At 38.3% G+C, this 22,412-nt stretch overlaps 1 protein-coding gene, 1 long non-coding RNA gene and 1 other non-coding gene across 10 annotated transcripts in view; all 3 read right to left on the bottom strand.

Moving 5' to 3' along the window:
• EVI5 (ecotropic viral integration site 5) overlaps positions 1-22,412 on the bottom strand; it is a 227,002-nt gene that overhangs the window by 186,659 nt on the left and 17,931 nt on the right. The window lies entirely within an intron of this gene.
• On the bottom strand, positions 786-976 carry LOC122437571. The gene has a single exon (XR_006268378.1). It is a non-coding gene; the product is annotated as a U2 spliceosomal RNA (small nuclear RNA).
• LOC122436688 lies at positions 828-21,819 on the bottom strand. Its single transcript, XR_006268080.1, has 3 exons — positions 21,808-21,819; positions 4,007-4,012; positions 828-951 (listed from the first exon to the last, which is right to left on the bottom strand). It is a non-coding gene; the product is annotated as an uncharacterized LOC122436688 (long non-coding RNA).

Below are 22,412 nucleotides of genomic sequence, written 5' to 3'. Positions count from 1 at the left end.
TTGATTCCAGCTTGTGCTTCATCTAGCCCAGCATTTCTCATGATGCACTCTGCATATAAGTTAAATAAGCAGTGTGACAACATACAGCTTTGACATACTCCTTTCCCTATTTGGAACGAGTCTGTTGTTCCACGTTCCGTTCTAACTATTGCTTCTTGACCTGCATACATATTTCTCAGGAGGCAGGTCAGGTGGTCTGGTATTCCAATCTCTTGAAGAACTTTCCACAGTCTGTTGTGATTCACACAGTCAAAGGTTTTGGCATACTCATTGAAGCAGAAATAGATGTTTTCTGGAACTCTCTTGCTTTTTTGATGATCCAACGGATGTTGGCAACTTGATCTCTGGTTCCTCTGCCTTTTCTAAAACCAGCTTGAACATCTGGAAGTTCATGGTTCACGTACTATTGAAGCCTGGCTTGGAGAACTTTGAGCATTATTTCGCTAACATGTGACATGAGTGCAACTGTGTGGTAGTTTGAGCACTCTTTGGCATTGCCTTTCTTTGAGATTGGAATGAAAACTGACCTTTTCCAGCCTGTGGCCATTGCTGAGTTTTCCAATTTTGCTGGCATATTGAGTGCAGTACTTTCACAGCATCATCTTTTAGGATTTGAAATAGCTCAATTGGAATTTCATCACCTCCACTAGCTTTGTTCATAGTGATGCTTCCCAAGGCCCACTTGACTTCGCATTCCAGAATACCTACCTCGAGGTGAGTGATGACATCATCATATTATCTGGGTCATGAAGATCTTTTCTTTTTTTTTTTTTTTCTTTTTTTCTTTTTGGTGCACCGTTCCTGGAAGTACTGCAATACCAGGTCGATGCGTGGAGTGGACGGAGCAAGCTCCTATTCCAACTCCCAGCTCCAAAAATCCATTTAATATATTGTCCTCGGATAGAGGACGTATCAGATATTAAACTGATAAGAACAGATACTACACTTGATCTTAGCCAAAAGGCCGAGAAGCGATGATGAAGATCTTTTTTGTATAGTTCTTCTGTGTATTCTTGCCACCTCTCCTGAATACCTTCTGCTTCTGTTAGGTCCATACCATTTTTGTCCTTTATTGTGCCCATCTTTGCATGAAAAGTTCCCTTGGTATCTCTGATCTTCTTGAAGAGATCTCCAGTCTTTCCCATTCTATTGTCTTCCTTTAATTCTTTGCGTTGCTCATTGAAGAAGGCTTTCTTATCTCTCCTTGCTATTCTCTGGAACTCTACATTTAATTGGGAATATCTCTCCCTTTCTCCTTTGCCTTTCCCTTCTCTCCTTTTCTCAGCTATTGGTAAGGACTCCTCAGACAACCACTTTGCCTTTTTGCATTTTTTTTCCCCCTTTGGGGTGGTTTTGGTCACTGCTTGCTATACAATGTTATGAACCTCCATCCATAGTTCTTCAGGCATTCTGTCTACCAAATCTAATCCCTTAAATCTATTTGCCACTTCTACCGTATAATCATAAGAAATTTGATTTAGGTCATATCTGAACGGTCAAGTGGTTTTCTCTACTTTCTTCCATTTAAGCCCAAATTTTGCAATAGGGAGCTCATGATCTGAGCCAGTCAGCTCCAGGTCTTGTTTTTGCTGACTGTATAGAGCTTCTCCACCTCTGGCTGCAAACATAATCAATCTGATTTTGGTACTGACCATCTGGTGATGTCCATGTATACAGTCATCTCTTGGGTTGTTGGAAAAGGGTGTTTGTTATGATCAGCATGTTCTCTGTTAGTCTTTGCCCTGCTTCCTATTGTACTTCAAGGCCAAACTTGCCAGTTATTCCAGGTATCACCTGACTTCTTACTTTTGCACTCCAATCCCCTATGATGAGAAGGGTATCTTTTTTTGGTATTAGTTCTAAAAGGTGTTTTAAGTCTTCACAGAACCAGTCAACTTCAGCTTCTCTGGCATCAGTGGTTGGGGCATAGACTTGGATTACTGTGATGTTGAATGGTTCGCCTTGGAAATGAACTGAGATCATTCTGTCGTTTTTGAGGTTGCACCCAAGTACTGCATTCATACTCTTCTGTTGGCTATGATGGCTACTCCATTTCTTCTAAAGGATTCTTGCCCACAGTAGTAGATACAATGGTCATCTGAGTTAAATTCACCCATTCCCATCTACTTTAGTTCACTGATTCATAAGATGTTAATGCTCAATCTTTCCATCTCCTGTTTGACCATGTCTAATTTACTTTGATATACGGACCTAACATCTCAGGTTCCTATGCAATATTGTTCTTTACAGCATTGGACTTTATTTTCACCACCAGACACATCCACAACTACGCGTTGTTTCCGCTTTGGCTCAGCAGCTCCATTATTTCTGGAGCTATTAGTAACAGTCCTCTGCTCTTACCCAGTAGCACATTGGATATCTTCCAACCTAGGGGCCCATCTTCCGGTGTCGTATCTTTTTGCCTTTTCATATTGTCCATGGGGTTCTCATGCCAAGAATACTGGAATGCGTTGCCACTTCCTCCTTCAATGGACCCAGAAAACTCTTTACTAAGACCCTTCAGAACTCTTCAGTGCGACCCATCCATCCTGGGAGGCCCTAAACAGCATGGCTCAGCTTCACCGAGTTATGCAAGCCGCTTCACCACAAGGGTGTGGTTCATGAAGAGGAACTTTTTACATACCCTTAATAAACATCTTCATTTTATTTAATACGTATGCATTATTAATTCATGCCCAATTATTTCCCAGTTCATCCAATTTTATAAATCTCCACAACATATTTATCACATGAGTTACCAATTTTTGACCATGTCCATTCTGAAAACTGACCTGCTCCATTCTGGACTGATTGCTCTCTACACCTAGTATACAACTGTCCTCCAGGGACTTCACTTCACTGTTATCCATTCCTCACTAGGCTTGGGTAATTTATTTCCTAAATCCTGTGTGTTTCTATTTGTTGGTACACTCTCTCATTCTGGTGGGTTAACACCTTCAAAAGCCTCCTGAGAAGGGCTGAATGAGAGGTAAATTTGAGACACTGCATACATGAAAATATCTTTATTCTATTCTCACACTTCAAAATTTGGCTGCATTACAAACTAGATTAGAAATAATTTTTCCTGAGATTTTGTAGATATAGCCCTCAGTTGTCTTTTACCTTTCACTATTCTTATTGGAGAAGGAAATGGCAACCCACTCCAGTACTCTTGCCTGGAAAATCCCATGGATGGAGGAGCCCGGTAGGCTACAGTCCATGGGGTCACAAAGAGTCAGACACGACTGAGTGACTTCACTTCACTTATTCTTATTGAAAAATCTGAAACCACTCTAATTTTATTAATTAGCCCATTTTCCCTTCACCTCTGGGAAGTTCTCCAACTCTTCTTTGGTTTCTTAAATTGTAAAAGTTTGCAATGAAATGCTTTGACACAAATGTTTTTTTCCTCCATTGTGCTCAGCACTCTGATGGGCTCTTTTAACTTAGAAATTCATGTCCTTCAGTCCTGGGAAGTTTTCCTGATTTGTTTCTTTGATGGTATTTTTTTTTTTTCAAAGTCTTATTATTCAGCTACTATACTTCTTGAGCTGGATTCCTATGTTTACTGTTCCTCCCAATTTGATCACTATTTTCCACAAACCCTCATATTGTTAGGAAGCAGGACAGCTTAGAGATTGAGCACTTGTTCTTTGAAATTAGAGACCGAGGTTCATTACTTACAAAATAGAAACAGACTCACAGACTTAGAGAACGAACTTACTGTTGCTGGGGGGATGGGATGGTTTGGAAGTTTGGGGTGAACATGTAAACACAGCTAGATTTAAAATGGATATCAACAAGGAAACACTGTATGGCACGGGGAACTCTGCTCAATGTTATGTGGCAGCCTGGAGACGAGGAAAGTTTCGGGAGAATGAATACATAGCATATGTATGGCTGAGTCTCCTTCACTGTTCATGTGAAACTATCACAACATTGTTAATTGGCTATACCCCAGTACAAAAGAAAATGTTAAAAAAGAAAAAAGACCTGGGTGCAACACCAGCTCCTCTCCTTACTACTGATATAAGAAGCCTCAGGTTCTTATCTATAAAACAGGGTCAAAAATAAAAGATAAAATGTAATCAAAGCATTTGGCATATGTAGAGCACTCAATAAATGCAGCTATTTTCATACTAATCCTCTTTCTTCTCTCTCTTCCCGGAGCCTTTATGACAACACACCCTTGGTTTTTCCTTCTGCTTCTCAGGTTTCCTTCTTGCTACATCCTTTCTATGCTTTACCAGATGTCCCCCACAAATCCATCTTTGGCCACTTCTCTTTTTACTCTGTGCTGGATCAAGTACAAACTCTGTACCCAGATGTTGCTGTGTGACCCTGGGCAATTTGTTTCATCACTTGATGCCTCTAACCCCCAACTGAAAAAAAAAAGTAGGTTGATAACATATACCCTATGATTTTCATGAAAATTATGTTTTTCTGACACTCAGAAGGCCACGTGGCATTGTAGGCATTCAAACTTTTGCCACTACTGCTGTATCAGTGCTACCTCGACTGCCTCTGCTGCTGCATATTAATTAACAAAAGCCTCATAATGTTCTCCCCACCTACCTCCTAAGTTTTTGTGTCTGTGCGTGTGTGCTGTCACCCACTCGTGTTGGACTCTTTGCTACCCCATAGACTGCAACCCGTAGGCAAGAATACTGGAGTGCACAGCCATGTCCTCCTCCAGGGGATCTTCCCGACCCAGCAATCGAACCCACGTCTCCTGCATTGGCAGGCAGATTCTTTACAACTGAGCTACCTGGGAAGCCCCTAAGCTTTTACAGAGGCTTAAACTAATTGTATCTGGACCCTTGCTTGTTTCCTCTCCCAATCTTTAATAGTTTACAAAGTAAGAATTATCATTGTTCTCCAGATCTCTGCTGCTATTGATGGGTTTATAATCAGTATGTCACAAACTCTGAGTTAACCTTTATTTTCTAAAATACAAATATGTATCTGTGAAGTCACTGAATAAAAAATCCAATTAAATTTTCTTTTTGACAAGAATTCTTCCTATGGAAATAATTTCTTAAAGAATGTCATCTTAACTTAGCATGAGTGATACCTGAATACTGACTAGAATACTAAGTTTTATTCTCATAATTTCAGCATATTTAAGGAATGGCCAAGGAAAAGACATAGCCAAAACAATACACCTACAAGTATTTCATCACCTATTCTGAGATCTGATACTATTTTAAATGAATACCCTAACTACCCTTACAAAGAAAATACAAGCTATAAAAATAACTACTGGAGAAAAGAAACAGAGGTAAAAAACCTTTCAAAAAACCATTTTTAAAACATGACAATCCTCAGAAGTTCTAGGTCACATAATATATGTACTGTTGTGTCAAACTATCAGAGGCAAAGGTTGGTTGAAGGACACACCAAATTGCAGGCTAAATTCAGACTGCTTCATCTAACTGATTTTTAATTTCTCAGGAGACACATGACCAATTTCTCCAGCTTCTCTACATATAAATAACATTGCTACTGGCCTTTACAAAATATCTTAATATATTTAATTCTTACAACAGATCTGAGAAGAAGTCCAGTATTACTACATTGACAAGTATTATTTGACAAGTCACATTTAGAACCTAATCTAAAAACCACTTTACTGGGTGGTAAATATACATGAATGTGTAGTCATAACGAAAAGAGACGTGTTCTTTACATTCAAGGAACTAGTTCAATCAGACAAATTGTGAACAAAGGCATGGAAGGTTAAATGGCATGAGGACAACAAACAAGAACTCAATTTGTTAGGGCAGTTAAGGACTGCCTTTCTGAGGAGGCATTATTCAAGTTAAGATCTTCCAAATGAGCAAGAAGAAGCCAGCTATACAGAGCTAGGCAAAGAAAGTAACAACACGTACAAAAGCCCTGAGGAATTAACAAACAATGTGTTAGAAAAGAGCTGCCCAAAAGAAATATAAGATGAGCCCCCAATGCAAGCCACAATAGTTATTTTAAAATTTTTAGTAGCTAAACTTTAAAAAGTAAAAGCAAATGAAATTCTTTTATTTAACCCAAATATACCAAAAACATTATTTCAACAGAAAATGAACATTTAATGAAATATTTTACATTCTGTCCTTAATACTAAGTCTGAAATCCAGTGTGTATTTTATACGTATGTATGTGAATGTGTGCTCAGTCGTGTCTGACTCTTTGAGACCCCATGAACTATAGTCCACCAGGTTCCTCTGTCCATGGAATTTTCCAGGCAAGAACACTGGAGCAGGTTGCCATTTCCCACTCCAGAGGATCTTCCTGACCCAGGGATCAAGCCCATGTATCCTGCATCTTCTGCATTGGCAGGCAGATTATTACTGAGCCACCCAGGAAGCTCATTTTATACTTAGAGCACATTTCAATTCAGACTAGTCACAGTTCAAGTGCTCAACAGTTATACGTGGCTAGTGGCCTCCATACTGAACAGCAGAGGTTAGAACTAAGAGGAGAGCATTTCGGCTAAAGCATAGTAGCTTAAGGGGATGTGCAGAAAGATGAAACTAAAAAAGTCAACCAGGGCTCAGTCAGTAAGAATCTTATAAGAAAGGAATTTGGAAACTATTTGGAATATGAGAGTCATTTAAGATTTTAACCATGTGGAGAAGAATAATATGGTCTTTTCTATTTTATAAAAAAAAAAGTACCCTCCTTTATAAACAAATTATAGGGGAGTAAGAGACGAAGTAGGGAGACTCGGTGGGAAACTGTTACAGAAATCTGGGTAAGAAACAAGATTTAAGCTATTATGGGGCAGCAGAGACTAAGAAAATAGATGTAATATTTACCTCCAAAATAATACTGTGGAGGTGGAAACAAAATGACTTTCTGATGAAACAGATGTAGATAATGAGGGCAAAAGACAAATCAAGAGTACAATCTATTCTGACTTGAGCAACTGATGGCGCCATTTACTGAAACCAGAGAAACTGGCATTTTGTTATTTGGCAAGGAGTGCTACAGTTCATGAACATGAAATCTTTTCCAAATGAGAAAACAGGTTCTGAGAGGCTCACACTTAAAACTAAAAGTGAGACTCAAACCTGGATATTCTAAAATTAGGTATATTACTCTCTGCAGTAATACACTCTCTCTCCAAAATCTATAAATAAAAATAATCCATTAGGTTGTAGCTGAAGCTAAGCACTGCCTCCTGAGGACACCATCAGCAAAATCCTCAACTGAAAGGCCTTTAGGTCTTTTATTACACTTTCATATTTTGAAAAATGAAAAGAAAAAACATTTACCTTCAGTTAATATGCCCAGAAGGAGTTTGCAATTAAAATCTTTTACAGAAGACATTTTCTCCTAAACCAAGCCCCAGAGAACAATAACAAAATAGAAGCCAAATGCCAAGACTTCAAAATCAGTGCCAAACTCCTACAGCCAAAGCGGCATTAGTAGTTCAGAAGCTTACTGTTACCACTCTTCAGAAGAAACAGGGTGGTCTACACAAGTTAACAATGACTCAAAAACCTGCCTATCTCAGTTTCAGGAATTTAATATTTCTTCTAACTTATTTACTTCCACAAAAACCCTATAATTTCACTCTACAGATATTTACTGTTAAGCACAGCATTGAGTGGGAAGAAGAATATATTTGGTCCCTGTCTTGCCCTGTCCTCAAGTAGCACCACTGATGGGAGTGTGAGCAGACAAACATAGAAACAATTAACACAGAATATAACAAAAGCTGAAGAACTATATACAGAAATAAACAAATAATTCTGCATCTTTGGGGAGAAGTAAAGGGTTCAAAGGTATTATTGAATGGCTTTGGTCACACTGACAAAAGATCCTAGCTGATTTGTATTCCTCCCACTTCATTATTCCCATTCTGTCATTCCATTATTTAAATTACAGTACATTCTGTGGGTTTAGACAAATGCGTAAAGGTATGTATTCATCATTACAGTGCAGTCACCCTTCAGTATCCACAGGGGATTGATTCCAGGAACCCCTGTGGACACTAAAATCTGTGGATGTTCAAGTCCCTTATATAAAATGGCGTAGTATTTGGATATGACCTGCGCATATCCTCCTATACATTACCATCTTTAGATTACTTATAATACTAGTTGCTGAAGTGTGGCAAATTCGAGTTGTGCTTTTTGGAACTTTCTGAAATTTTTAAAAAATATCTGTTTTTGGCTGCACTGGGTTTTCATTGTGGTGCGTGGGCTTCTCGTTGCGGTGGCTTCTCTTGTGGAGCATGGGCTCTAGAGCATGTGGGCTCAGTAGTTGTGGCACATGGGTTTAAGTTGCTCCACGGCATGTAGAATCTTCTTGGACCAGGGATCAAACCCATGACCCCTGCACTGGCACCCAGATTCTTAACCACTGGAGCGCCAAAGAAGTCCCTGTAATTTCTTAAAATATTTTTATCTGTAGTTGGTTGAATACATGAATGAGAAATCCAAGAATAAGGAAGTCCAATTGCATTATACATAGTGGCTGCACTGCCCAAAAAATCCTCTGTGCTCTGCCTCTTCATCTCATCTTTCCTCCCAATGCCTGGCAACAACTTACCCATTTATTGTCTCCATGGTTTTGCCTTTTCCAGGATATCACAGAGTTGGACTCTTACCATGTACAGCCTTTTCAGACTGGCTTCTTTTACTTAGTAACAAGCATTTAAGTTTCCTGGATGTCTTGGCAGGGCTTGATAGAGCATTTCTTTTTGGTGCTAAATAATATTCCACTGTCTGGATGTAACACAGTTTTCTTACCCATTCACCTGCTGAAGGATATCTTGGTTGTTTCCAAGTTTTAGCAATTATAAGTAAAGATGCTATAAACATCTATAAGCAGGTTTTTGTATTGATGTAATTTTTCAAATCCTTTCAGTAAACACCAAGAAGTATAACTTCTGGACTGTGTGGTAAAAGTGTGTTCACTTTTGTAAAAACTGGACAAACTATTCCAAAGTGACTGTACCATTTTGCATTGCAACAAGTAATGAATGATAGCTCCTGTTGCTCCATATCCTTGTCAGCATTTGTTGTTGTCAGTGTTCTAGATTGTGGCTATTCCAATAAGAATATGGTAGTATTTTACAGTTATCTTAATTTGCATTTCCTGGATGACATATGTTGTGGACCATCTTCCTGTTTGTTTTTTTCTTTTCATATGCTTTTTGCCTTCTGTATATCTTTGGTGAGGTGTCTGATAAGGTCTTTGGTCCATTTTTTAATTGTGTTGAGCTCTTACTGTTGAGTTTTTTTTTTTTTATTATTATTTTTTTTTTCCAGTGGGTTTTGTCATATATTGATATGAATCAGCCATGGATTTACATGTATTCCCAATCCCCATCCCCCCTCCCACCTCCCTCTCCACCCGATTCCTCTGGGTCTTCCCAGTGCACCAGGCCCGAGCACTTGTCTCATGCATCCCCACCTGGGCTGGTGATCTGTTTTCACCATAGATAGTATACATGCTGTTCTTTTGAAATATCCCACCCTCACATTCTCCCACAAAGTTCAAAAGTCTGTTCTGTATTTCTGTGTCTCTTTTTCTGTTTTGCATATAGGGTTATCGTTATCACCTTTCTAAATTCCATATATATGTGTTAGTATGCTGTAATGTTCTTTATCTTTCTGGCTTACTTCACTCTGTATAATGGGCTCCAGCTTCATCCATCTCATTAGGACTGGTTCAAATGAATTCTTTTTAATGGCTGAGTAATATTCCATGGTGTATATGTACCACAGCTTCCTTATCCATTCATCTGCTGATGGGCATCTAGGTTGCTTCCATGTCCTGGCTATTATAAACAGTGCTGCGATGAACATTGGGGTGCACGTGTCTCTTTCAGATCTGGTTTCCTCAGTGTGTATGCCCAGAAGTGGGATTGCTGGGTCATATGGCAGTTCTATTTCCAGTTTTTTAAGAAATCTCCACACTGTTTTCCATAGCGGCTGTACTAGTTTGCATTCCCACCAACTTACTGTTGAGTTTTAAGAATTCTCTATTTTTGGCTAACAGTCCATTACTGATCGGGATATCAGATAAAGTCCATTACTGATAGGATATCAGTAGGGATACCAGATAAAGTAGGATAATTAAAAGGTTAGTTTAAAAATTCCACTAGGGGATTAAAGACAGAGACAGAATTTTAAGAGAGTTTTGGGAGACTGATGTAAGTCAGTGACCATTCAAGGAAAGAATCCAGGAACCCAGCAACAATCTACACCTTGAAGGAAGACCAGGCACACTCAAGCTATAAATTGTGATAACTAAAACACAAGATAACAGACATGGGGTCTGATTCATGTTATCTGAAGTCAGGGAGCTAATGGTCCTTGAAAAGCAGCATCTCTGCATATAGCCAAGACGGGAATGTAAGTGAAAGGGTACCTTATAATGAAAGCTGAGATGAATTATCATATTTTAATATATGTTACTACCCTTATGCTAATATACATGTGATTTAAATAGCACCATGACGGTCTCAGATCATAAAGGGTCAAAAGAGGAACTAATGATGAAAGCCTTGATTGACATCTATCCAAGAATGAGGAAGAAGGTGGTCTTATCCCCTCCCTACTTTTTCTTTGACTATAAAAATGTAGCCCTCTTTGTTCTCAGGGCTGTGCTCTCTTGCCTACAAAAGTGTCCTATGCTAATAAACTCACTTTTTACCAATTGCTTTGCCTCAGGCCAAATTTTCCTTATCAGAGAAAAAAAAACCTTACTGAGCTTCAGTATCGGATTTAAATTAAAAGACAGTGGGTTCAAGTCCTAGCCCATGGCTTCAACCTTAGTTTTGGCTGAGTTCAAACCCTATGTGAATAGGAGTGTGGTTTCACTATCAGATATGTCTTTAGAAAATACTCTCTCTCATTTTTTGGCTTGCCTTTTCATCCTCATTACAGTGTCTTACACACAGGCATGAATTCTTTTTTTCATGGATTGTGCCTTTGGTGTTGTGTCTAAAAAGTCATTGCCAAACCCAAGGTCACCTAGATTTTCTACTATGTTATCCTCTAGGGATTTTACAGTTTTGCCTTTCACATTTAGGTTTGTGATCCATTTTGAATTAATTTTTGTGAAGGATGTACAGTCTGTACCTAGAATCTTTTTTTTTTTTTTTAAATGTAGATACCTAGTTACTCCAGTTATCTTTCGTTGAAATGACTATCTTCTCTCTGAGATCTTCCCTGTAGCTCAGATGGTGAAGAATCTGCCTGCAATGCAGGAGATGTGGGATTGATCCCTGGGTCAGGAAGATCCTCTGGAGAAGGGAATGGCAATCCACTCCAGTATTCTTGCCTGGAGAATCCCATGGATAGAAGAGCCTGATGGGCTACAGTTCGTGGGGTTGCAAAGAGTAAGAGTCGTACACGATTGAGTGACTAACCCACACACATCTTCTCTCCATTGCATTGCCTTTGTCCCTTTGTCAAAAATCAATTGACTATATTTATGTGTGACTACTTCTAGGCTATTTCACTCCATTGTTCGGTATATTCTTTCATCAATACTATACTTTTTAATGGAAGTACAGTTGATTTACAGTGTTAATTTCTAGTGTACAGCAAAGAGATTCAATTATATATACATATATATATAATTTTTCATATTCTTTTCCCATTATTGTTTATCACAGGATATTGAGTATCGTTCCCCATGCTATACAATAGGACCTTGTTATTTATCCACCATACTGCCTTTTTTTCCCCCCCCAATCAGATTTGGAGTTTGTCCATCTGTCTGTCACCATCACCTCATTCCTTTCTCCTCCCTTTAGAAAAAATTTTAATTTTTATTAAAGTATAGTTGATTTACAATGTATGTTAGCTTCTGCTGTACAGAAAAGTGAGTCAGTTATACATATATCCACTCTTTAGATTCTTTACCCATATAGGTCATTACAGAGTACTGAGTAGAGTTCCCTGTGCTATATAGTAGGTACTTATCAGTTATCTATTTATACATAATAGTGTGTACATGCCAATCCCAATCTCCCAATTTATCCCTTCCTCTCCACCACCCTGTCTTGATTACTGTAGCTTTATAGTATATCTTGAAGTTGAATTGTGTCAGAATTCTAGCTTTCTTCTTCACCTTCAACAATGTTGGCTATTCCGGATCTTTTGCTTCTCCTTATAAACTTCAGAGTCAGTCTGCCAAAATCAACAAGATAATTTTCTGGGGGTTTAACAGGGATTGCATTGAATCTACAGATTTAAATTGGGAAGAACTGACCTTCTTACAAACTGAGTGTTCCAATCTATGAATACCTGTTTATTTAGTAGCTTTTTTCATTCAGAGTTTTATAGTTTTCCTCAAATAGACCCTGCACATACTGTTAGATTTATATCTAAGTAATTCATTTTGAACTATGGTGTTGGAGAAGACTCTTGAGAGTCCCTTGGACTGCAAGGAGATCCAACCAGTCCATCCTAAAGGAGATCAGTCCTGGGTGTTCATTGGAAGGACTGATGCTGAAGCTGAAACTCCAATACTTTGGCCACCTCATGCGAAGAGCTGACTCATTGGAAAAGACCCTGATGCTGGGAGGGATTGGGGGCAGGAGGAGAAGGGGACGACAGAGGATGAGATGGCTGGATGGCATCACCGACTCAATGGACATGAGTCTGAATAAACTCCGGGAGTTGGAGATGGACAGGGAGGCCTGGCGTGCTGAGATTCATGGGGTCGCAAAGAGTCAGACACAACTGAGTGACTGAACTGAACTGAAATCATTTTTCAAGGTGTTACTGTAAATGGCACTGTGTTTTTCAATTCAAATTCCACTTGTTCATTGCTGATATATAGTAAATCGATTGATTTTTTTTTTCCTGTAACCCTCCTATAATCGCTTATTAGTTCCATGAAGTTTCTGTAGTTGAAACCTTTCAGAGTTTCTATAGCATATCATCTGTGAACAGTTTTCATTGTTGTTGTTCCCAGTCTGTATACCTTTAACTTCCCTTTTTTAAAAAAAAGAATCTTACTGCATTAACTAGAACTTCCAGTATGGTGTTGAAATGCAGTAGGATAGGGAACATCCTTGCTTTGTTCCTGATCTTAGTGGGAAAGCTATAGGTTTCTCACTATTAAGTACATCAGCTGTATAATTTTGTATACATTCTTTATCGATAAAGTTCAAAGAGAGTTTGCTGAGAGTTGGCCATCATAAGTGGGTGATGAATTTTGTCAAATGCTTTTCTGCATCTATTGATATAATTTTTCTACTTTAGCCTGTTGATGTGGTGGATTATATTAACTGATTTTCAAAACTTAAACCCGTCCTTCATAACTGAGATGAATCCCATTTCATCACAATATGTTTTTCTTTTTATACATTGTTGGATTCAATTTGCTAACATTTTGTTGAGAATTTTTGCATCTATGTTCATGAGATATTTGGGTCTGCATGCTATATTTTAATGTCTTTGTCCAGTTTTGGTATTAGGGTAATGCTGGCCTCACAGAATGGAGTTAGGAAGTACCCCCCTGCTTCTATCTTCTTAAAGAGACTGTAGAGAATTGGTATAATTTTATCCTTAACTGTTCAGTAGAATTCACCAGTGAATCCACAGGGGTCTAGTGCTTCCTGTTCTGGAAGGTTATTAAAATTGATTCAATTACTTTAATAGAAATTGTCAATTCTTGGGACTTCCCTGGCAGATCATTGATTAAGACTCCATTCTTCCACTACAAGGGGGAGGGGTTCGATCTTTGGTCAGGGAACTAAGCTAAGATCCCACATGCTGCATGGTGTGGCCAAAAAAATTTTATTACTTTCTAATTAAAAAACCTGTCTATTCTTGTGTGAGCTGGGGCAGATCGTGTCTCTCAAGAAATTGGTAGAATGTCATCCGTCTTGATGAATGTCCCACGTGAGCTTTAGTAGTCTGTACTTTCTGCTGTTGTTGGATGAAGCAGTCTGTATTAACAGACATTTGTCATATTTAGTTGACTGATGGTGCTATTGAACTCAATTGTGTCCTCACTGTCTGCTGAATGTGTCCATTTCTTAGAGGGGTATTAAAGTCTCCAGCTGTGAAAATGGATTCATTATTTCTCCTTGCAATTCTTCAGTTTTCGCCTCAGTTTGGTGCCCTGGTTTAGGTGTATACATATCAAGAACTGTTATGTCTTCTTGATGAACTGATCCCCTTATTATATATCCCCTTCTTTGCTTGTCCCTGAAAACTTTCCTTGGTCTGAAGTCTGCTGTCTGAAATTAATACAGCTGTTCTGTCTTAATTAATGTTAGCAATTGTGTATCTTTTATATGTTTCTCCATTCATTTACTTTTAATCTATATGGTTTGTTTTTCGGGTTTTTTTTTTTTTTGAGGTATAGTTGACTTACAATTTTATATAAGTTTCAGGTGTATAACAGTGATTCACAATTTTTAAAGGTTATATTCCACTTTTGGTTATTATAAAATATTGGCTATATTCATTCCCTGTACTATCTATCCCTGTAGCTTATACATAGTAGTCTGTACCTCTTAATCCCGTCTGTGTCTTTATATTTAAAAGGGATTTCCTATAGACAATATAGTTGAATCTTGTTTTTTTTTAATCTAACAATCTTTATCTTTTAAATCTTTATCTCTATCTTTATGTTCATCAGTGATACTGGCCTGCAGTTTTCTTTTTTTGTGGCATCTCTGTCTGGTTTTGGTATTAGGGCAATGGTGGCCTCATAGAATGAGTTTGGAAGTTTACCTTCTTCTGCAATTTTCTGGAAGAGTTTGAGTAGGACAGGGGTTAGCTCTTCTCTAAATTTTTTGGTAGAATTCAGCTGTGAAACCGTCCGGTCCTGGGCTTTTGGTTTCTTTCTTATAATTTCCACCCTCTCCTAATATTGCCCATCTGTTGTGTCAGCTATTTACTTTATCCATTAGAGGGCTTAGCATCTTGATCACAATGGCTTTAAAGTCTTCTTTTGTCTGATAATTCCAACATCCTTACCATATCTAAGTCTGGTTCTAATGCTTGCACTATCTCTTCAAATTGTTTTTCGTCTTCAGTGTGTATTATAATTGCTTTATAGATATGATGTACTGGGTAAAAGGAACTACTGTAAACAGGCCTTTATTAATAATGTGGTAGTACAGTGTGGAGGGACGGGAAGCATTTTATAGTCCTATGACTAGATCTTAGTCTTTCAGTGAGCCTGCACCTCTGAACTTTGAACTTTACATGTGCCACCCAGTCATCTTCCTCTCCCATCATTTCATTCCCCTTACGTGAGACAAAATGGCCAGACAAGACCAGAGCTGTTTATTTCCCCCAGGTCAGATAGGCCCTGATCAAACTCCAGGAGATGAGGCTCTGGTTCAACACTTCCTCCTGAGGGCAGATGTTGTTAAGAAGAGAGTATTCCACTGTATTTTTAAACATTTCCTTTTCCTTTCCTCCAGTTGGAAGCAAGAGGGGACTTTTCTCTCATACTCACTATGAAAACCTGGCCAAGCTCCTGGAGGCAAAATTCACAAAAGTGTTGGGGCACCAAAGACTGGGTCCCCTTGGAGTTTTTCTCTCTCAGACCTGTTCACACTGAGCCTGCAGCAATTCATCAGTTTTAGTTCAGGCTTCCCTTCCCTACCACCAGTTCCCACAGAGGTTTCAAACTCACAGGTTTCTCTCCAGTAAGTTGTAATTCTCCGTATCTACCTCTGTGTTTCTCCAACTTAGGGGGCAGTGCTCTGTCTTGTGGCCTCACTTCTTGCAAATATAAGAATCATTAATTTTTCAGTTTGTTTAGTTTTTACCTGTTGTTAAGGGGAAGTGGCAACTTCTATGCTGAACCAGAAACCGGAAGTTAGGGGGGTATAGCTCAGGGGTAGAGCATTTGACTGCAGAAACTGGAAGTTGTAACTTTATTTTAAAAAATGGTTAGGGGACAAAAAGATGGTTACGAAGACAAGGCAGACCACATGCAGAATGCTAATGTAGCAAAAAGTGAAAAAGGAACTCAAATTGTATAAAAATTTTCATAAGGACAAAGACATAAGCAAAGAAGAGAATAGAAGAAAACATATTAAAATTAAAACCAAGAAACTCAATGATATAGTAGTGAATTGTTGGGATGTGAAGAATCCTTTCTTTTCCCAATTATCTCCAATTTAGTTATACTAAAAACTATAAAATTACAGAATGATACATACATTCAAAAAAAGTGAAAGATCATAAAGAAGAAATAAAGGTTAAAAGAAAGAATACTATATAATAAGCCAAAGAAGATAAATATTTTCTGATTTGTTTTTAAAATAAGTCTCATTTATGAATATTTTCATTATGTGATCTATATTCACAAAAAAAAAAAAAATCATGAAGAAAAATTACCCATAAAAATCACCACTCAGTCTTTTTTTTTTTTTTTTCAAAAACGATGGAGCATGAACAAGGGAACCATGAGGAAGCATGAATGAGTGAGACCTTAGCCTTACTAAGAAGTAAAACTGCAAACTAGCCACAAGGCTCTCACAGGTTCCAAACAGACTGTTTCATAACTGGGGTAAAATATACAGGACATAAAAACCCACCACTGTAACAATTTTTAAGTGTGCAATTCATTGGAATTAATTATATTCACAATGATGTACAACTATCACCACTATTTCCAAAACACTTTCTGTACCAAACAGAAACTATGCATCCATTCCTCTTTCTCCATAGCCTCAGGTAACTTCTAATCTACTTTCTGACTTTGTGAATTTAACTATTCTAGATATATAAATAGAATCATATTAATATATACAATCTGGAGGAGGAAATGGCAACGCACTCCAGTGTTCTTGCCTGGAAAATCCCATGGACAGAGGAGCCTGGTGGGCTACAGTCCATAAGATCACAAAGAGTAGGACACGACTTAGTGACTAAACAACAGCAAACAATACATATAATATTTGTCCTTTTGTGTCTTGGCTTATTTCATTCAGCATAAAGTTTTCAAGGTTCATCCACACTGTAGTACATATCAGAACTTCATTTCCTTTTATGACTGAACAATATTCCATTATATATACTTCTCTCATTTTTCATGGTGCTAGAATAGAAACTCAGGCTATGAAAAACTGGAGGGAGAAAGAAAAGGTATGGAGGGAGGAAAGGTTGGGGGGAGGTAGGAGGAGAGAGAAGGGAGGGATGGAGGAAGGAAAGACAGAACGAACTCTACTCATCTAATGTTTATCCCTTCTTCTGTTGATGGACATTTGGGTTGTTGCCCAGTTTGTGTATTGTGAATAATGTTGCTATGAGCGTGGCATACAAATGCCAAATAGACCTTTAATAGTCTGCTCTGGCTAAAGAAAAACAGCAACAGAAGCTGCCAACAGCAATTACCACAACAGAATTGAACAGAATATAAGACATTAACTTTATGGATTTTTTTTTCAGCTGCACCACATAGCATGCAGGATCTTGGTTCCCTGACCAGGGATAGAACCTGTCCCCTCTGCAGTGGAAGTGCAGAGTCTTAACCACTGGACCACTAGGGAAGCCCCAACTTTATGTTTTTGTTTTTTTTTTTAACTTTATGGTTTTAAAATTATTTATACTTCTAATTTTTCCAAACTTTCCTAAACAAATATGTATTATTTGCATTATTGAGGGGAAATCATTTTTTAGAATCCTCCATCATGACAGACTATATACATTCTAATCTGAAAAATATATTTGCAAGAAGGAAACAAAAGGGAGGAAGCAACAATACTAAAATAACATATTAAGAAATCATTACTGAGGTCAGGATTGCAGGTTAGGACCACTATTGAAAAGGCATCTCCTTTTTGTTCTGACCAAAGTATTACTTGCCCTCTGTAATGCCTAGCACAGTGCCTGGTATATACCAGAAACTCAACAACAAAAATTGGTTAAAAAAATAGATGACGAATTCTCTAGATATCTGAGCTCTTCCAACTACATCACATTTTTAAAAGTATTTATACTCTTAGTCTGAAATAGACTATTAGAAGCATCTCAAGTTTCACAGCAAGTTTGATATGAACTTGTGGAGAAATTGGCCAGAACATGAATGACAGGCAATCGTACCTCTAGGACCAGTATTTAAACAGCTCTGCTTAACAAGATTACAAACTCAGAGTTCACCAACTTATAGCATCATACTATTTAAGTGGGTATTTGCCTGTGTGTAATGCCAAATGGGTCTAGAGAGGTCTTTTCATCTTTGCTTCCAAAATAAACACCAATGTATCAAACTTAGAAATACACCTAAAATACATGCTCAAATTTCAAAATGGTCTATGCCAATGTAAATATAAAAAATAATTAATTTGTGATCTGTACACATCGTTACTTATTCTTCAAGGTACTAGAAATTCTGAACCCATAAAAGAACTTGATATACAACTGAAAAACATGTAGAAAGCAAAAAATATATATATTTATACTCAATATTATTCCAATAGGATTTAGGCTGGCACAAATATAATATCTATCTTCAGTTTTTAAGCAGGTCCGGTGACACTGTACAGGAGACAGGGATCAAGACCATCCCCATGGAAAAGAAATGCAAAAAGGCAAAATGCTTGTCTGAGGAGGCCTTACAAATAGCTGTGAAAAGAAGAGAAGCGAAAAGCAAAGGAAAAAAAGGAAAGATATTCCCATTTGAATGCAGAGTTCCAAAGAATAGCAAGGAGAGATAAGAAAGCCTTCCTCAGTGATCAATGCAAAGAAATAGAGGAAAATAACAGAATGGGAAAGACTAGAGATCTCTGCAAGAAAATTAGAGATACCAAGGGAACATTTCATGCAAAGATGGGCTCAATAAAGGACAGACATGGTAGGGACCTAACAGAAGAAGAAGACATTAAGAAGAGGTGGCAAGAATACACAGAAGAACTGTACAAAAAAGATCTTCAGCACCCAGATAATCATGATGGTGTGATCCCTCACCCAGAGCCAGACATCCTGGAATGTGAAGTCAGTGGGCCTTAGGAAGTATCACTACAAACAAAGCTAGTGGAGGTGACGGAATTCCAGTTGAGCTATTTCAAATCCTGAAAGATGATGCTGTGAAAGTGCTGCACTCAATATGCCAGCAAATTTGGAAAACTCAGCAGTGGCCACAGGACTGGAAAAGGTCAGTTTTCATTCCAATCTCAAAGAAAGGCAATGTCAAAGAATGTTCAAACTACTGCATGATTGCACTCATCTCACACGCTAGTAAAGTAATGCTCAAAATTCTCCAAGCCAGGCTTCAGCAGTACCTGAACAGTGAACTTCCAGATGTTCAAGCTGGTTTTAGAAAAGGCAGAGGAACCAGAGATCAAATTGCCAACATCCTCGGGATCATCAAAAAAGCAAGAGAGTTCCAGAAAAACATCTATTTCTGCTTCATTGAGTATGCCAAAGCCTTTGACTGTGTGGATCACAATAAACTGTGGAAATTCTGAAAGAGATGGGAATACCAGACCACCTGACCTGTCTCTTAAGAAACCTGTATGCAGGTCAGGAAGCAACAGTTAGAACTGGACATGGAATAACAGACTGGTTCCAAATAGGGAAAGGAGTATGTCAAGGCTGTATATTGGCTGCTTATTTAACTTATATGCAGAGTACATCATGAGAAACACTGGGCTGGAGGAAGCACAAGCTGGAATCAAGGTTGCGGGGAGAAATATCAATAACCTCAGATATGCAGAAGACACCACCCTTATGGCAGAAAGTGAAGAGGAACTAAAAAGCCTCTTGTTGAAAGTGAAAGAGGAGAGTGAAAAAGTTGGCTTAAAGCTCAACATTCAGAAAACTAAGATCATGGCATCTGGTCCCATCACTTCATGGGAAATAGATGGGGAGACAGTGGAAACAGTGTCAGACTTTATTTTTGGGGGGGGGGGGCTCCAAAATCACTGCAGATGGTGACTGCAGTCATGAAATTAAAAGATGCTTACTCCTTGTAAGGAAAGTTATGACCAACCTAGACAGCATATTTAAAAGCAGAGACATTACTTTGCCAACAAAGCTCCATCTAGTCAAGGCTATGGTTTTTCCAGTGGTCATGTATGGGATGTGCGAGTTGGACGGTGAAGAAAGCTGAGTGCCAAAAAATTGATGCTTTTGAACTGTGGTGTTGGAGAAGACTTGAGAGTCCCTTGGACTGCAAGGAGATCCAACCACTCCATCCTAAAGGAAATCAGTCCTGGGTGTTCATTAGAAGGACTGATGCTGAAGCTGAAACTCCAATACTTAGGCCACCTGATGCGAAGAGCTGACTCATTGGAAAAGACCCTGATGCTGGGAGGGATTGAGGGCAGGAGGAGAAGGGGACGACAGAGGATGAGATAGCTGGATGGCATCACCGACTCAATGGACATGAGTTTGAATAAACTCCGGGGGTTGGAGATGGACAGGGAGGCCTGGCATGCTAAGATTCATGGGGTCGCAAAGAGTTGGACACAACTGAGCGACTGAACTGAACTGAAGGAAGTATTATTCCAGCTCTGTAAATGTGGGAATAAACAACATTATTATAAACAGCAATGTTTTGCATGTTTTGAGTATTATGAATAAATATGGAATAGAGATCTTAAAACACAATCTATAAATATCTTCAAAGAAGAATTTCAAATTATCTTTCACTTATTTAACAGTTGTCAGATGAAAGAAGAGAAAGATACAAAAACTGACTTCAATAGGAATAGAAAAAACAGCAAAAAAAAAAAAGAAAAGAAAAAACAGCAAAGAGGAGTTACACTGAAAGGGGAAAAAAATACAAAAAAGGGTAACACTGCTGACAAGTCTTCTTCCTTTAGATGTCTTTATGACAAATTTCTCTGAGTTAATTTATTTTCTATATGCATACAGCATATATTCATATCTCTCTCTGATCCTTCCTACCTCCAGGGCAAAGTTTCAGAAAAGAAAACTTGCAACTAACATCACATTGTAAATCAACTATAATTTGAAAAAAAGAAAAGGAAAATTTGCACACAGTGATATCTTATCACTGCTGTATATTTTACTACATACCAGGCACTATGACAAGACTTACATTCATTACCTTATTTAACCCTCATGATAATCCAGGTACAGATTTTACTGAAGTTTACAAAAGTTAAACTTTATTTTTGGGGGCTCCAAAATCACTGCAGATGGTGACTGCAGCCATGAAATTAAAAGATGCTTGCTCCCTGGAAGGAAAGTTATGATCAACTTAGACAGCATATTAAAAAGCAGAGACATACCTTTTTCAACAAAGGTCCATCTAGTCAAGTCTATGGTTTTTCCAGTAGTCATGTATGGATGTGAGAGTTGGACCATAAAGAAAGCTGCACACCAAAGAATTGATGCTTTTGAACTGCAGTGTTGGAGAAGATTCTGGAGAGTCCCTTGGACTGCAAGGAGATCCAACCAGTCCATCCTAAAGGAAATCAGTCCTGAATAGTCATTGGAAGGACTGATGTTAAAGCTGAAACTCCAATACTTTGGCCACCTGATGCGAAGAACTGACTCATTGGAAAAGACCCTGATGCTGGGAAAGATTGAAGGCAAGAGGAGAAGGGGACGACAGAGGATGAGATGGTTGGATGGCATCACCAACTCAATGGACGTGAGTCTGAGTAAACTCCAGGAGCTGGTGATGGACAGGGAGGCCTGGCGTGCAGCAGTCCATGGTGTCGCAGAGTTGGACATGACTGAGCGACTGAACTGAACTGACTGATAAGAGGTTAAACAACTGGCCCAAGAAGCCATTAGCTAATAAGTGATGGAGCCAGGATACTAAACATTCAGCCCTAAAACCAAAATGTCCTCACGAGTGTAAATCATGGAAAGGAAGGTGAGCTAAACTAACAGAAGAGCACAAAAGTAAAAACACAGCATATGAGAACATGTCATGACTCTAAGGATTTTGACAGACAGATAGGACCTGCCCCAAACCAATCTGATTACCTACTTAAGAGATTCAATTAACTAAAATATTGAGATGGAAATTATATTTGAAAATGAACTGTCAACGTATCACAAGAAAACTCCTACCTCCTTTGACAATAGTGTATTATTGACTGTATTTTATCTTTTGTATCAATGTATAATACTAGTGTTAAAAAAGTCTCAAGAATATCAACAAAAACCTCTTTTATAATTTTTATAGTAAGTGTAAACAGATCTGCATAACTGCAGAAATGTTTGACATTCTCCTGACTTTAACATTTTGCACAGAAGAAAATCATCCCACTTTGTAAGCTACAGCAATAATTTCTAAAGAAGGAAAGAAAGAAAAGAAAATGAACAGGGAAAAGCAAGCATCAGCAACCACATCACAATTACATGCCTGTGAGAGAGAGAAAAGAAAATCTACCAAGGATAACACAAACATTCAACTGCAACGAATCTAACTTGTTTATACATAATAAGTTTTCTAAAAATCTTCTAAACAGAACAGAATTTTGGACTCTA

Source organism: Cervus canadensis, chromosome 2, assembly GCF_019320065.1.
Source record: "Cervus canadensis isolate Bull #8, Minnesota chromosome 2, ASM1932006v1, whole genome shotgun sequence".
Classification (NCBI taxonomy): Eukaryota; Metazoa; Chordata; class Mammalia; order Artiodactyla; family Cervidae; genus Cervus; species Cervus canadensis.
This window is presented reverse-complemented; position numbering and strand designations above follow the sequence as displayed.